At 35.2% G+C, this 18743-nt stretch overlaps 1 long non-coding RNA gene across 1 annotated transcript; it reads right to left on the bottom strand.

Moving 5' to 3' along the window:
* Window positions 1–6972: 6972 nt before the first annotated feature.
* Window positions 6973–8890, bottom strand: LOC140242734 (uncharacterized). Its single transcript, XR_011902149.1, has 3 exons — window positions 8784–8890; window positions 7482–7586; window positions 6973–7070 (listed from the first exon to the last, which is right to left on the bottom strand). It is a non-coding gene; the product is annotated as an uncharacterized lncRNA (long non-coding RNA).
* Between the last annotated feature and the right edge of the window lie 9853 nt (window positions 8891–18743).

The following is an 18743-nucleotide window of genomic DNA, read 5'->3' as shown; positions in this document are numbered from 1 at the left end:
CCCCTTTTCATTAAAAACAAACAAAGAAACTTGTGAATACTCTTCACATTAACTCTAGTAACTTTTGAAATGATGTTTCTATTGCATTGAAAGCTGGTGTTAGTCATAAATGTAATTATGCTAATAGAATGTGCCTAATCCGAGCTCAATCAAATAATCTCTTCATTGTGGTTGTTATAGAGTTTTACTTCCCCATTTTTTTTAACCCATTCACTGCACACAGCACAGAGTGCTGCAAGATTAGTCACTTCGACCCTAAACTTCAGAGCCTCCGGTTTTTTTTTTTCAATGAACTCTTCTCTACAGTGTTTAATTTCCATCCATTATTTATCTAGGTTTGGAAAGTTTATTTGTACCGAGTTATTCATCATTTGAAAGCTTAGAGTTTGCGCTTTCAAAATCTACCATTAATTTTATATAATTGTTTAGTTCGTATAAAAAAAAGGTAATTCAATTTTGGAGGGCTACTATTTCTTCATTGTCAGCTATGGAGAGCTCAATGTTGGTTGTTAGGAAGAAATGGTAGCCCTCCAAATTTGAACTCCTTTGTTTTTTTGTTTTTTTTTGATACGCATGTGTATCTGGCGACTTTTTGTTGGTTTCGTGATGCAGGGTCACAAATACACTGTTCGAATAATTCTTACATACATACATATGTACATCTGAAGTATGAATTTCGTAAAAATTCAAAATTCAATTCAATTCAATTCAATAATTTATTGTCTGATTTAGAAAATACAGAAAATCTTCCTCCACTGGCAAGATAACAGAACATTACACGACATATAACATGTTATAACAAACAGATCACATATAAAGCAAAAATGACTAATAATTAACAATTCGATACATCAAACTATATATCGTAACTAATTAGACCGCAATACTAATAAAATGAAGAGGTGTGTATAAGACTATAAAAGTAGAAGATTATGATATATTATTAATGCATTGAATCTTTTAAACATGCTGGCGTCTGACTATGGCAAATATATATCAGATTTACAAAATCATAAATATTCGACAAAATGGATTAGTATGTAAGACATTAAGTTGTAACTTTAAACTGTGCCAGAATAATTTCTATGCTATCATTCTTCTATGTTACTACCGTCTTCAGAGAGTGTCTTCAATTCAATTCAAACTTTATTTTATCTTTCGAAACGAACATAAACATTTCACTTCCTTTTGTAACAGAGAATAAGGTTGCATAATCTAAACAAAGTAAATAAAGAAAATATAATTGCAGAACCTTGGGGTAACAAATACATTGTAATGAAAATTGACTGATTGAAGTGATAAAGACAATATAACATTACGCAAAACATCGAAAAATGGAGGGACCCACTAAAAAGACAATGTTTGTCGAATGTGGGCCCCTCAGGTACAGAATAATAATAATAATAATAATAATAATAATAATAACAATAATAAAGGACATTTATATAGCGCAGCTATTATAATGATATACTCTACTGCGCATTACAAAATGACACACATACAAGAAATTCAAACAGAAAATACATTACTTCAAGAGATGACTTTTTAACCTGTCAATAGAATGTCAATAGAAAATGAACTGATGAAAAAAGAGGAAAAAGGGCTAAGAATAAAGTCAGAAAAAAAAGGCTAGAAGCCTACTAAGAAGACAGAGTAACAGACATACGCACATACACAGGCGAATAAACATTACACGAGACTGGGACGACAAAACTAATAAAGGGTGACTAAAAGACAAGACATGTCAAAACGAGACAGAAAGACACAAGACTTCAGCCTGCAGGTCCAAAATAATTCCCGTTTGAAGACCACTAAGCGTAGTGCAGTGAATATTGTTAACCCTTTATGTGTCAATGAGACAAATGTGCACGACTTCCATATATATACAAGTGTACCTATGCACAGAAAATTAATGTGGCATGTAAAGGGATAATAGATGCCCGTTGTGGGATGGAGAGATGGTCATTTTTTTTTTGAGAGAGAGAGAGAGAGAAAGAGGGAGTTGAAGTGGACTGTGTATGATATGGGAGGGTTTCAATTTTATCGTTTCTTATGTTGGTGATGATTTTTTTTTCATTTTCACTTGTAGAATCCTGACCGTCATATTTATGCGTACTGTATTTGTATATACTAAACGCAAACTTTCAAATTCAAAGGACAGTATGTCACACTTTCGGTTTACAAATGAGTGTGAAATCAATTTGAGATAACACAGTATTTTTTTCCTATTTTTCTCTCTTTTTTTCGGCGTGAATGCTCGCCTTCATCTTGAGAATTTAGTGGAGAAAAAAATCAAAATATAAAATGATCTGGTGTTCAAGATATTTTCTAGGACAACGGCTATAATTGATAGTTCGACTTAAAGAGTACGTGAAGGGTAATAAACACAGCTTTGAAATCCAGCACGGTTACAAATTCCCCTACTTATTGTATGTTTTGAAAGACGGTCATCAAGTTGATGATCCACAGGAAATGACGGATGTATAATGATTAATTTAACTTAGGACCAGATCTTGCCAGCAAAATACCAAGTACCCAAGTTATTCCTGATGATGTTTAAATTGTGACCGTGCACCTCAAAACGAACATAAAGTCGCACACACTGATTTTGCGTGAGGACTGAAAATAAGTGAAATGGGTCAACCTAGCCGAACTTGACTTTTTCATATTTTCTGAAAGAGAGAATTTGGTATCATAAAACGGGCAGGAAAGTGTGTTTTTTGTAGCATTCTATCTCGAACATTTTTGGTAGAATATTGTGATAAAGTGTGTCTTTAGAATCCCTTTTTTCATTTCTGAAAAACCTTGTCCACACTCTTCACTTTCAACTCTAATAACTTTCGAAAGGATAGTGCTACTACTTTCAAAGTTTGCATTAATTATGGACAGAATGTGTTTATGAGGCATGCTTAATTTCAATTTAATTTGAAAATCCCTTCATTGTTGTTACTCTGGTGGATTACTTCCTGTTTTTTGTCCCATTCATCGCACAGCCAGCACTGTTTGGTAAAGATTAAGCGCTTGAATAGACATTGTACTTCAATGCCTCTTTTCTCAGTTCACACTTTTCCTGATTTTGTGCTTTCTTTCCAATATTTAGATATGTTAGGAGAGCCCATTTGATTTGAGTTATACATCATTTTAAAGCTTAATGTCTGCTCTTTCAGAATATGGTCTTAACTGAAAATTCATGTCTGGCGATTTTTTTGTTTGTTTTTGTTTTGAGGTGCAGGGTCACAATTAATGATATCAATTAAACTCGAGTAAACAGTACTAAGTTTTTAGGACTTTACATCAATAGCGACCTCTCCTGGAAAACTCACTTTAATTTGTTAAGCAAAATTTTGCCACGGAGCACAGGAATCCTAAGCAAACTTAAAACATTGTTTGCCCAACCACATTTTGCAGACTATTTAACTATGATTTCCCCATATCTCAACTATGGAATTCTTGCATGGAGTAACACATCCAAATATTTGCTGGATTCGCTTTTTCCTCTTCAGAAGCGAGCGAACAGAATTATTAACCATACCTTGTATTTATCTCACACAAACGCCTTATTCAGAAAAAGAAAAGTTTAAAACTTGCGGTTTTGTTTATAGCTTACCATTTTTATGTATAAATTTTCCTCTTAAGGTCTTCCTGATGTTTTCTTATAGATGTTCATAAGAAACAATTCTTTGCAACTGATTGACAAATTGCCCTGCATCGACGTAAATAAGCACTGAATTGATCAGTGTTTTAGTAGTAGCCATGACAACAACAACAAAAAACAAAAATCATGGGCGTACATACTTGAGCGGGATTCGAACCCATGACCTCCTGATCACCGGACAGGCGTCATCTCCACTATACCACCGAGCTTTTGCCCGACAGCAAGTGTTGGTTCTAATCCTTATACTGCGTAATACTGTGTATTATTCAAATTCATGAAATTCTTCCGTCGAAAGAATTTCATGAATTTGAGAAACAATTCTGTCCACCATCCGACTCGCCAACGTGACGCTTATTACCTTCCACGCACGCGAAAAAATTTCCCTCAAAACACAATTATGTAAACAGTTCCAAAATACTGGAATTATCTCCTAACAGAAGTCACATGTGACATGCTGTTGGTCATTATCATCCTTAAAGCGTAAACTCAGCAGCATGCATTGAATAGTTACAACACACAAGTGCACTAACATTCCTTTTTATCATGCTCATAGATGTTCTGCTATGCTGCTTGGTTGTTGCCATGTGAACAGACTTATGCATTTTAGTTGCTTGCACTCTCAAATTCCTGCATATCGGTATTTTCCTTCCACTTCCAGTATAAGACCTTCGGTCGCGTCACAAACTGTAACATTTTCTCCTTTCTTGTTTTATGCTGCTATATATATATGTCACATGTAGGTGTTGATACATGTCATTCATTTTTCGACACTTTCCCTGTGTATTTTGAGTAGAAGCCGTAATGTAAAAACCATAAGATTATGTCGCATTCACGTTATCAATCCACTGTCAAAATTGCTTTTATACCAACTGCTATATTGTGTATAGGTGCGTAGTATGTGAACACTCACTTAATTACACCTGAGAAGAATCTTTTGTACCCCGAACTATTAGTAATGATTTTTCATTATTATTATTCTTTAGTTTGGTCTTTAGTCGTGCATGCTCCTCATCCTGTTCTTTACACTAGGCTTTTTGTTGGGACCTACACTGAACAAGTTCCATTGTATTTCTCTATAGCATTCTTTTACTTGGATTGAAAATTACACATTGACCGCTACGCACTGTTTGTATTTTTTTTTGTGTGTATTTATCCAAGCTGAATATTCTATAGTATTATATTTTGTTCTATTTCATGTATTTTCCTTCGAGAAATACGAAAATAAAAACGAAATGAAAAAAATGAATAAAAATTATACCCCCTCCCCACTTTGTTATGTGTCATCATTGTCAGTTCTGTTCTGCTTATTTCTTCGTTCATTATCAACATTGCATTAAAATGTTGGCCAAAATAGATGATATATTAGTATAGACGATATCTTAGACATACTAAACACAAAATTTAAACATAACTAAGCAATAAAACAACTTCACATTGAATGTTCACAAAAAGAGGAAACTCTCTGGATTAGGTTTTTAACAAAATTATTGGAATATAGGGGACCATCCTTCACTGTAAATTCGTTGGATTAAAAAGTAATCTAATAAGACCATGGGGAGGGACAAATCCACATAAGATTGCAATTTTTAGTCTAATTGATTTAGAAAATAAATTCATTAGATTTGAAATTAATAATCTTATTTGGATTTGTTCCTCCTCATGGTCTATTAGATTACTTTTTAATCCAACGAATTTAGAGTGCTAGAGGCCAAACTGAAATACGAAGATGATCCCAGGCTACTCTAGCAACACATAATAATTTGTCAGGCAGCTACCACCTCTATTATGATTAGGAGATATATAATATAACATACAAAGTACTATGATAGAAATTGATATAATATGATTTAATATGGTACAAAATTATAATATAGACAAATATGATATAATATAATCTCAGGATATGATATATAATTTAATGTACTATAATATAATATAATGTAATATAATATAATATAATTCAATTTAATGAAATATAATATGATATAAAATATGATATAATATAATCTGAGGATATGATATATAATTTAATGTACTATAATATAATATAATGTAATATAATGTAATATAATTCAATTTAATGAAATATAATATGATATAAAATATGATATAATATATTACGATATCAAATAATATAATATAACATAATATAATATAAGAAGACCAAAAGCCGTCTTACAGATATACCGATTGCGGAGAAAGGCACAGTTTGCATAGAATGAAGAAGCACTTCAAATGAATCACAGTCTTCATTTTATGTTTTGTTTAAGCTTTCAGCATTCCAGTATGACAGGTTGAAGTCCTTAAAAGGGGTCTAGATCACTAAAAATGTTACAAAAGTTTACAAGCACAACCTTGAAAATATGATATATGTCAGATAAAAATTGATGGTAAAGTTTTGAAATTGCAAAATTTCGCTTTTTATCCCGAAAACAGTTCTTGAACTCTTGATAATTAAACATGCAGATATTGAGTTGATGATGTCATCGCCCCTATATAAATTCAGCGTAAAATCTCGAAATTTTCTCACTTTTTGTTAGTAAGGGATGGTATAGTTTTGGTTGAGATAGGCTTCAAGTTTCCAAAAATTTTCGTGAGATGAGTAACCTCTTCTGAAAAAGTAAAGAACATACCAGTCTAAGAGAAATTCAAAGTTTATTTTGGTGAAAATTGGTTTTAAAATAGCAGAGATATCTAAAACCAAAATAACACACATACACACACACATACACAAATCCTGATGAGAGATGGGTCCCACCCTTTTATTCAGTGTAGGACCTCTTTTTTATGTCTCAGACATTTCAAAACAAATAGAATTGTATGCTCTTAAACATTTTATAAGTGACTTCTAATTATCATGCAAATAGTCAAAATCAGAACCCCACCTCAACCAAAAACTATACATGTACCACCCATTTAAACGCCACTACACCACGGTCTCAAATCCTGATTATCTTCTCTGTAATCTATAATATCTCTCTATAATAGTTATAGAGACCTATGCCTTTGTTGTCAGCAGGGGTAGGCCTACCTCTCAAAACATGATTAAGTCACCTCAAGAGTGGAGAACCTATGACACCATATTCGATACCGAATAATCCTACGTGAGTTTTTGTTCTCTCTGAGTTCCAATTTGTAGTACCAAAGACAATAGTTTGATAAGCCTACCTACCTCTCTTTCTTTTGCTCCCATTGGATTTCTAGTGTAATCAATGGAAATTCCCGATTGAAATATCGCTGCATTGACACTATGTTTGATGGTTTGTCAAAACGTTCTCTCACGGGTCTAGCGTTTGATTTTTGGATAGCTATGCTTGTAGAAATATTCCTTGGCCTCAGTCACGTCTACATCGGTCACGCTGGTGTAAATTCGCACTGTCACGTCTTCAATCTGTTCGAGTACACCAGTAGGAATCTGGGCATCGGAAACAAAGACCAAAGCATGAACAAGAAAATCATAACAGTAAAGAATTATGAAACGCCCTGCTTGGAAGTCGACGTACGTCAGTGTAACGACAGCATAAATGTGCAAACAGTAGAAAACGGTCGAAAAAGAAAATCAGTAATTTACTGACAGGATAAGGGTAAAGCTACACCCTTATCCCGTCAGTAAATTACTGATTTTCCTAAAGTCAGACTTTTTTTTTTTCATAAAGTCTTTATGAAAAAAAAAAATCTCTTTCCCATCTTTGTCAAAGTTGGCTTTAAGGGCCAGTGCATTCATGTGATGCTACACCCCCCCACGCGCGCGCACACACACACTAACATAAAAACACAAACTCACTAGCATATTATGATTAACGAATATTTCCATAGCTTTACATACCTCATTTGATGGTAATGGCTGTGCATTGTCTTTCTGCTTCTCATTGTAGAATGGAATGGTCAAAAATGGGCTTGTGTTCCCTATGCCATACTTGACTTTCGATACCTATCAAGATTTAAAAAAATAAAATATTTTTATATGCACATGTATGTATATAATTACATTAATTGATATTAATGGGAGAATTGAGTTTTTAATCAGACTCTGTACATCTTACAGGGAAGATTTTCATATTTGCTAGAAATCATCAGTTAGATATTCCTGCACATAAACACGAGGGGATGCTTGATTTGATAAGAGGATTTTTTTTAAGTTATCTAACAGTCAAGCACCCTGAGACGTAGTCTGGGTACCCGAGGCTGAACTTTGCTTTACCGTCCGCTCAACGTTTTCTGATGGCTTTATTCCATTTCGAGAATATGATGTTAATATCAATATTTTTATGACAAAACAGCCCAAGAGACATAAATTGGATATCGAGAAATAATGTTAGCACTATGGAGGTGATTTTTTAAACAATTTTTAGCCGATTTGACAAATTTCATCAACTGAAATGCTAAAAATAAATATAAATTATTCATTTTACCCTGAGGTTAATGTCAAGAATATCTTAAGAGCAAAATTTTGGCGTCCATCTTGAGTATCGCAGAACCCTCAACAATGCAAAAGTTGCATCATCAAGATCCAGCACCCTAAGAATATGGATAGAACCATGAATAGTATACATACAGTGGACAGATGCTAAAATGAGGTTAGACTTTGCAACTCAAAAGGCAGCTTCTTTGAAGAAATTACACATTAACGCAGAATTTTTCTCAAATATTGATGGAAAACGTCAAACTTAAGAAAGAGTCTGTTTTATTTTCACTGTTTTTTGACACTTTAAAAAAAACATACTTTGTCTTCAATAAACTAAGATAAGTTGTGATTATATTTGACTTCCTGCCGTTAATCTTGAAACTGTAATTTAAAAAAAAAATGAAATGTTCACAAGAAAACACCTAAGACCGAACTTGGACAATTTACTCTCCAACTCTAAAGAGGCTATACCCTCTGTTCGTGTATACATACGCTATTATATCTTACTTAGCTTTTCTTACATTGCCTGAGCAGGGATAGGTGTAACAAAAAGTTTCTTTTGTCTCCTTCATTTTCCCTATAAAGCTATCATGAACAAACCACAAAAATAAATGAGCAGAAATCACGTAACCGAGTCCCTTGGAGTGGCATGGGCCTACTATGAATCACTGTTTGTTGACCATCCTTTGTATTATGAAAAGCACAAATTATCAAGATGTATACCTCAACAAAGACATTGTCCTCGTCCCAGACACCTCCACCTTGATGAAGGCTATCACTCTGCGCGACTAGGTGTCTCTTGATTTCAATCGGATCTGTAGTATTTAGCTTAATAATCGTTGATCGACAGAAATGTTGAGTGCGATTTACAGTCACATTTACTTGTTTGTTAAATTAAAATTAAGTTAAATTTCAGTTTGACACGAATAATTATGTCGTACAATGAAAAAAAAAAAGCTTTTTCAACGACATCACGTTCGTTTCGTCTCTTCGCTTCACATTTTAGGCCTACATAGTTGGTAAAAACTTCTGGACAGGGGTAAGAGGCTGTAAACAATCATGTGAAGATAAATCGTATCTTTAAAACAACAATAATCCGAATGAAGAACTCTTTCAATTTGCAGTGGTAAAAAAAAAAGAATCCAAGGCTCTGGAATAAATACATCTGCTTGATTTGATTATGTGCTGTGGGAATGAAAAATGTATGGTAAATATTTTCTCCATTTAAAGTAGCAAAGCTTTGCTTCGAAGTAGAAGGTATTAATGAAAAGAAATGGCTTTTCAAAATTACATGCTTTAGAAACAAATCAATCACAATTCAACATGCCTTGCTGGAAACTCGACTTGGCATGTAATGCATATTTACATCACGCTCAATTATCGATCGCAATTTCCGTTTAATTTTTATCCATTATTCATAATTATATCAGGGAGGACGTACCCTGTTAAGTCTAAGATATAACCGAAACAAATCCCTCCGAATAGTTAGCACATATACTTTATACATCGCCAGCAAACGACGACGGCTAGTGCAGAAAAGTACGCTGAAATAAGCAAAACCTCGTATAATAATACGTCAGTAATAAGGTTTGACAGAAGACTACTTGTATGCTTAACGATTGAAATGGCTAGGCTACCAACCCCCCCCCCCCCCGAATATCCACAATATTTGGGCTGTCCGATAAATAAACTTGCAGTTATGCTGTCTTTAGTTCCTGAAGAGCACATTGATAATGATAATTATTCACTCTTTTCTTTTTTTTTCTTTGCTGTAAAAGTGTGTAAGATTATTATTCCTGGCTAAATAGATTCAAAATAATATTCACTCACACATGTCAAAATGTGAAACTACTGTGTAATTGCATTCCAACAGGAAAGAAAATGTCTAGATTTTATGTGCAAACCATATGGCAACTCACTCACCTCTATATTGTTTGTCCATTAAGAGTTGTGCCAGAATTGAAAATTTACCCAATTTTAAAGCAACTCTTTCTAATTTCCACCAAGCAAGTTAAATTGTCTAAAAATACGATGCAAATTCGGAAATCATTCCTTTTTTTTTTCCTGCTGTAATTCAAAGAATTAAAGACACAATAAAGGAATAATATTCTGTGTGTTTATTTACATATGGACAAACAAATGATTTAATTAAGTATCGATTACAGAAAGAGATTAAAAATGCACAAGCAAACAAAATCCTACCTCCAGGTTGGCCTTCTCGATTTCTACTATGCACTTATATAACTGGCATGCGTAGATGCGATCGATGATGCGCTTGGCTTTCATCATCCTAAGGTCTGTAGATCTTGAGTGCCTGATGGCTGTAAGGGTAACATCAGTCGCCCCACAAAAGGCTTCAGCGTCCTCTATGCAGCTTTCCAGGCTGTATTCCCTTCTAAAATAATGCATTGAAACCAAGCATTAATGATTTGTATATATATATATATATATATATATATATATATATATATGGATGGGTGAGAATTTTGAACGATGTACAATTGCCAATTTTCGCACCTGATGACATTCTTTCCCTTAGAACACGCCAGGATGATCTAAGAAACCAGATTTTTTTCATGTCATCTCAAAGATTGGTAAATTTCCTTTCAGGAAATGTATGGTTTGGTTGACTTTTGCCTGATATTTTTCATTTAACGTAAAAATACGGCAAATACGCTATTTTCACAATAATTTTTGTTTTTCAAACTAATGATGTGCCTTTTTTATGGTACGTGGCATCTAATATCTGACCATGTTCTGGATCTGACATATCATGGGTATGTATCACAAAATTATAAGAACTTTATGAGCACGTATAAAATTACTGAGAACAATTGAAATATCAAAGCACTAAACAGACGAACGTCCGTGATGCTCTTATTTCTATCGCTGCTACAAATTCTACTTTGTTGTCCCAATTGTAATGTATACGAAAATTTGGTGTTCCACCTAATGAACATATCCTGCGAAAATTGTACGTCTGCTTGCTGTACATGGGGCGTTACATTCTTTTATACAAAATTATACTCAGTGTTCGTCACGGACGTGCTTCCGCTATTTTCTAGTAAAGATCGCAGCCCATTAAACGTTATTGGCGATATTGTTCCGAGTCGTAATCAACTAAGATCTAGCCACAAGATAATATGTTTGTTTTAAGTTTCTGTCCATCCTTTGTCGAATAGGAACCGAAATTACATTTTTAGACGAACCTCCGAGAAAAAAAGAACGTCCGTGATGAATAAAACGTTTTCGAGTGGGACACCATCTTGCTTTGATGGCGGAGGTACATTTTGCCTTTGGCTCTCTAGCAGAGGAGCTGCATGTCATTTTTGGAGCGGACTGAGGTTTGTCCGCATTTTTTGGACCATGCAATTCACCGAGAACCAAGCAAATAATTAATTCTGTCTCTGAAAATTCACCTCCTGTTCCCCCTCTGAGCAATACATATGTTGTAAGGATGTCAAAATTCTTATAATTTGGATTGACAATACCTTTTCAAAATTTTGAAAAAGTCAGGAATGCTAGGTATTCTCTGCCGATTAGTTATCCGTCCTGGAAAATGACCCTAGTTGTAGAACGAACGTCCGTGACAATTCCAGCGAACGTCCGTGACGTATGCAACCCCGCCGATAGGTACAATTTGTCCCGAAAATGTCCTGTATTCTTTAAAACTTTTGGCTCCAATAGCTACACGGAAAGTTTTACAAAATAAACAATGAGTTTAGAGCAGTAGTCTCAGAATTTGTAAGGCGTTATAAGATCATGATGAACAAACAGTTGAAAAATTTACCTACAAATTTACGATTATTGTCCCTCTATTTATACAAAAAACAGCTTAACGCTGAAAACAAAGTTATAGGAAAATGGAACTTTGTGTAATCTATAATTTCCGTGCATTTAAATTTCTTTCTAATGAGGTTCTGGAGACAATTTGTACTGTTACAAGTTCTGAAAGTTTCTTTCACGGACGTTCTGTCCGAGAAAGGAAATTTCTGATAATTCCAAATATATCACTGCACATTAAGTTAATGTTACTTGAAAATATCACCAAATCACCGAGTTTCTCATACCCAAAAGTAAATAACGTTCAGCTCTCAATTTTCCTCTAATAACAAACGGAAAACATTTTGGTCACGGATGTTCGTTTGTAGAATAAGTCAATGAATTACATGGTAAGAGATAGAAGAACAGTGCCACTTTCTAGTGACAGATGCTCCAAGTGTTTATCTTTTGAGTATGGTAGCTGCCGTCTCAAACAGAACACATCCAATTTTGGCCTCCATAACGGACGTTCGCTTTAATTGTCATGATATTAAATGCGTTAATTCATTCTTATTTTTCCGTTCACGACGATTTTTCTTTCATCCCCTAATTAGCCTGAACATGCTGCGATCAAGCAGAAAACAAAAATTAAACAAACCAAACCAAAACAAATCCGAAAAGTGCCACGCAATCACATTCAGGATAATGACTAATGAAGTCTGTAATGGGCATGTGTTGAAGAAGAAACGGAAAAGTTTCCAAAGGACTTGGAAGCAGTTGAATGAAAATGAGAAGAAACAAAGAAGGGATCGAGCTCCAACAAACAGAGAAAAGAATTGCCAGTGCACTCCCGTTATACCAAATTCCTCTGAAGAATATTTTTTGTTTGTTTGTTTGTTTATTTTTTTATTCATCGAAATGCCGTCACAAGCGAACAAAAATAATGCAGTATACAATTATTGTTTGATGAAAACATGCAAATCCTCCGCTTATCGTGACATAGTGTTATTTCATACTCATCAATGAAAAGCAATGTTAATTTTTATTCTTTCTAAGATTTTTTTTTTCATTTTACATTTAAGAGACAGAGAGATCGTAAATTTGTTTGTGCTTTTGTGCTTACTTTGAAAACACATGCTAAAAAAACAGTGATTAAGATTAGGTTAAAGTTTGCACTTTGATACGTTCGCTCTTCCAAAGATTCGTTAATCCGAATGTCCAAAGGTTTGTTATTCCGAAAAAAAAAAAATCGTAGTTAATTCAGAAGGTTTCTTATTAAAAATGTTCTTATTCCGTAAGTTTGTTAGTCCGAAAATTAAAAATTAAGGTTCATTACTTTTAGGTCGTTCTTCTAAAAGTGGAATTGGCCTGACATTCATTTAAGTGAAAACGGTCATCATGAGGTTTTGAAATTTGGAGGATTTGGTTGTTAACTTGTTTCTCCACATTGGGATAAGCGAACGTGATTGTTCATGTTCCAATTAATAAACCTTTCGATTAACCTTCGGAGATTCCTATCATTTACCGAATAAAAAAGCTTCATGATTATACAAACTCTATCAATTTTCGGATTGACAAACTGCATGAATAACAAGCCTCCGAAATGACGCGCTACAAAATGTTTGTTATAACAAAGCATATTGTATAATATCGAAATCACAAACATCCATCCAAGTTATATGGACTTATTGTATCTTGTTATGACGAAACTTCGCAGTATCGAACCTAATATCATTTCTGACTAATATAATAACACAAATTCTCCTCGGTAACAGTGTGTAACACAAGGAGCAAACGCAGAGGGATTTCTTCCTAACGTATTCGTTTGCCCTCTCCAGCTAAACTTCGTATTTCTATAACGGAGCACATTTCTTTTGTTTTGCTATGTTAATTCTATGTCATAATTAGCTGTGACCATGTTCGTTAAAAGCAAATTTTGCATTGTAGACTTAAGATAACAAATTTAGGACCTGAATCTTTACTTCGTGATAACGAAATTTTGATAGATACATTCGTTCTCAAGAATGGACTACGTCACTGAGATTACACGTACGTTTCTACTTTCATTTACGAGAGATGGAAAAAATTTTTCTTTGATTCCTCAGTATGAGAAGATAAAGAAGCTTTTATAATTGAGAATTGGTAATATCTATTTCCAACTCAAGAGAGCTGCATTGTTCAATATCTTGTTTGTTCCGAACGTCCGTGAGCTATATGCGAACCTCCGTGATGAAAACTATGCTATGTTAATAATACAGACTGCCTAGATCAGATTCATGATAGAAGGGTATGTTATTATTTGGGAGTGAGGATTAAATTATGGGATAGTGAAATAAGAGGTCGAAATATTGAGTTTCTGTAAAATGCGCGTAAAGTGAAGAAAGTGTTTAGCGGAAGAGCAATATTTCAACAGAAATGACGAATTTGATTAAATCATCAGTTATCTACCACTAAATGGAGTCAAAAGGGGCCTGAGCTTATCCTTACTGCTTATCCTTATTGGATAAGCAGTTTTCAGCAGCTTTTTTGCTACTTTAAGTTCATTCTCTGCTGTTGCATCACGCCCACGTGATCCTCCTTATCCTTTTTGTCTTCTCTGTTCTGTTTTAATTGTTTTAACTGTTTTATTGCTTTGTTCCAGTTCAGTCTCCTTCCTTGCCCTGTTTCCCTCCCACTTCTCGACTTGTAGTATCTTTGTTTCTACAGTGTTGTATTTGTTTGTAACATATTTCTTACTTTCTTTTCAGGTGTTTGTCTCCGTCCTTGTTATTTTTCTCTTCAGTTCCGTGCCTTTGTCTCTGAGCTTACCTCCCTCTCCTTTGTTTCTTTGTTCTGTGTACCCAGCTTGTCCCTGTCTGTTCTTGTTGTATAAAGTCCTTATATGTGATTGCTTTCCCTGCATGTTTGTCATTTTGCCTCTGACGAAGATTCTGCTAGGATCGAAAGCTCAGGCCCCTTTTGACTCCATTTTACTCCATTGGCTCGCCCTTATTGGATAAGCAGTTTTCAGCAGCTTTTTTTGCTACTTTATCTACCACTACGTACTGGTTAAAATTGCAAGCTTAATATTCTCCCAACACGTTCACCCGTCCCTTAAGATATTGCGTTACGATTTTGAACTGAATCAGATCGTTGCAAACTATGTTAAATGGTATTGAAATGTAAGTGCAGTACTTTTCCCCACGGACGTTCGCTGCTCTGGACATGGTTAACTTCCTCGGTGAATAAAGACTTGTTCCTCTGGGAAAATCCTAGTATAATCGGGTTCATATTAAAGCTTGAGTTATACTCTTTCAGGTAAGGTAAATGATTTGGAGAATTTCCTACCTTTTAAAATTTGCCTTGTTTTGGCTGAATTGTACATCGTTCAAAATTCTGACCCATATACAAAGAAATATAGTGTAAACTTTGAGCAAAGAAAATGGCTTTCCATCGGGATTCGAACCAGAAACCTCCGGATTCGGCTTCGAATCCAGATAGAAACCCATTTTCTTTGCTCATAGTTTTCACTATTTATCATTTACTTCTGGTCAGTTTTCCCTATCTTTCTTTCAATATATTACTGAAATGAAATGACCGTTGATTATGATTTCACGGCCAACTTTTATCAATCAGACTCGTAACCACAATGGTTCCGGAAACGGGGACAAATGCCCCGCGACGAAAGATTCGCGCTATTTGTTTTGTTTTTTTTTTCCAATTCGATTACTCCGAAAATGGCTCTTGCTCCGCCAATTTCTTCTCTGACACAGTCTGTAAAGATACGACATTTGCTCCCCTTTCTAGTGCTTCAAGTTGGAGAAATCTTTACCACAAAGCATGTATTTACACTTTCTTGTTTTTTTAATATGATGTATTGATTTACATGAATGAGTTTGACAGTGAGCTTTACTCACCCTTGTGTTCCTCGGAGAGTGATGTGGTTTGCTGTCATTCGAAATACATCTTTGAACCTTGATATAAGAGGAAAAAAGTGCGACCAAATAAAGACAATAAAGCAAACGAGGAATATCCACTTTAATCAAATGGTACGTTTGAGAGTGGTATTGGTATAACTGTAAATTACATGCATCGATGGCCATCAGGAACAGGAGGGGAAGAACCCAAGCAAATTGGGCAACACAAACTATTTTCTTTTATTGTATTTGTAAGTCGTTTGTAATCATTGTCATAATATACTAAGCAGATAAACACTACATCACACTTCAATAACACACGTTCGTATGATATGTATACAGCTATGTTTTGATATGCTACGTATAGGCTAACGCAACGTCTGAGAAAAAGGGCGTTCATTTGAAGAATGGATTTAAGTGCATCGAACTTTTTATAATGACAACCAGTTTGAACTGATCACGGGTTTGCTCGGTACACTTATCAACTTTCTATGGGCCCGGTCACATATTTTACTGCCGAAAAGTAGCGTAAACGACTGAGTCACCTCAGAAATTCGAGCTTTACGCGATACATGCGCGCTTTGCGCATTTCAGGAGTTTGTCTGATGTGACCCTTTGTAGTTGTTCGCCGATGTGCGCCGGATTGGCGCTTTATGCGATTCCGAGATTTGAACAGCTCAAAACTCGGCTTCGCGTAAAAGTTTACGCAATACTGCGCTGTTTGCGCAACTTATCGGTGATATCCATTCCCGTTTGAATTATGAAAATCGGTTAAATGCTTTTTGAGATACATCCAAAGATGCAAGGGGGAACTTACTTTTTTTTTGTTGAGTATATATATATATATATATATATATATATATATACATAATTATAATGTATATTTTGCATGTTGAATTTTTAGAATTGATATGAAAATAATATTCTCGTCAACATATTTATGATAGAATCTGGGAATATTTCAAGCCAAGAAGAGTAGTAAATGTATTGGGGAAAGCCTCCATTAATTGAAAGTATCTATAGATAATAGTTATTATATCTTCTCCTACACCCCCAACAGAACTTTTGCATTTTTTAATTGAAGTTATAAACCTGGAGCAAACTTTTGGAAACATTTGGAAATCTGTCAGTCTAAAAGTGTATTAAGTAGAAAGGACCGAAAGGGGAGGGTATTGGAAGTGGGTAGGCCTATCTCCCTGAATTGAAATTCACCCATCTTCGGGAGAAATATTTAGACAATTTCCATTAAAAAAAAACAAGTACAAAGGAGAAAATCTCCACATTTACGAAGGGGAGCAAAATGATAAGTTTCCCCCCAATATATTTATAAGGGAACCATCCCCTCCCCCCCCCCCCCCATCGACGCCTCTGCATATGAGGGATCTTTTGTAAGTGAAAGATCTGCTGCACACTCTTAGACAAAATATTAGGAAATACCAGTACATCAATCTCAGAAGTGTAAAAAGTCTAGCAAACGGGACCCAGTGGAGGAAGTTTTGCATATCTATGATTGCAATTCAACGATCTCAACAATTCTATTTGAACAATTTTCCGTCAAGAAAATTCGAGATGTGTCCTCATCGCTGCAGGAATTGTTTGGGGGGACCAAAAAAAAAAAGATTTTTTTTTTCCCCCGAAAATTTCCATTGGGCGGGGCAAATGCCCCTTTGCAGCACACCCCACCCCCCACCCCCCACCCCCCAATAGGATCGACGCCCCTGATCATCCCTGTGTATGCCCATACAACTTGTAGATGTATCCTGACTGAGTCATCAGTCATCATCGTTAGCGCAATGATTGATGAAATGGAGGGGGTTCAATTATGGCGGTACGCGGTATAGTTTTGTCGTTGTTGTTGTTTGTTTGTTTGTTTGTTTGTTATAGTGCGTAACTTTCAAATGTTCCACCCGTCATTGCATGTATACATGAAGGCCTTTATCATTAAACGTTGTCAACGTCTGGATTATGCGGATACATGTAGGGCTGCTCGAGCGAGCGAAGCGAGCGAGCGCTTGAGAAAATTATCTGTTCTACAGATCTTAAAAAAAGACAGAATACTGTTAGGCTCTCTTAGCTCTCGGAAGGCGGGCGTAAAAACGTTATGCAATATACCGGAACTGATACAATTTCTGCTTCTCCTCCCCCCCCCCCCCCCCAATTTCAGGGGGATGAATGTACAGGCCATCCCCTCTCCTCCATTTCGGGGGGGGGGGTAATTAACATTAACCAATGTTAATTATGTAAGTAGAATTACTGCTAGAAATACAGGGATTCTTAACAAGCTTTGCATGTAATATTCTAAAGAGTATAATATTAGATTTTGATATTTCCCTATCTTCATTAGGGGATTCCGGCTTGGGGAAATGGTTCTAAAATCCTTATCGATTTGTTATTTATTGTGCAAAAAGGCGATTTAGAATTGTAAATCACACCGGATACTTATCCAACACAAATGAAATTTTACTGAGTAACACAATTTGAAAATTTCCTGAGTTATTTCATTACAATTCTAGCCTGTTTATGTTTTGATTGTCAATTGGCCAATTACCAGAGGTAATTTCCCAAATGTCCACAAAAAAATATATCCAGTTCATGATTATCCAACCCGCCAACGTTAAGTGTATCATCTTCCACGTACCCGAACAATTTTCAGAAACACACACACAAAAAAAAAAAAAAAAACACCATTATGTTCACTGGGCCTAAGGATTGGAATAAACTCTCTACGGAAATTTTAATTGCACCGCCTTAACCTCATTCAAAAGAAAATTAAAGCAATATCTTCTGAGCAGTTACGGCATGTATAGTGTATAATACTAGATGCTCTTTATTTTCCCCCTTGTCTATCCTTTGTTAGTATGGTGGCGGGATCCTAACCATGAACACTATTTTTGATCAGTCTGCCTGTTGCGCTCTTCAAGCAGTTATTGTTACACTCGATTATCGAAATTCCTTGCGCCTGGCAGCTTGTCGATTACCATGGTCACACTGCCTGGTTTTAGGAGCCCTGCTGGAATGTGGCTCC

Source organism: Diadema setosum, chromosome 19 (assembly GCF_964275005.1).
Source record: "Diadema setosum chromosome 19, eeDiaSeto1, whole genome shotgun sequence".
NCBI classification, from domain to species: Eukaryota; Metazoa; Echinodermata; class Echinoidea; order Diadematoida; family Diadematidae; genus Diadema; species Diadema setosum.
Note: the sequence above shows the minus strand (reverse complement) of the source record. Positions and strands in the feature narration are given on the sequence as shown.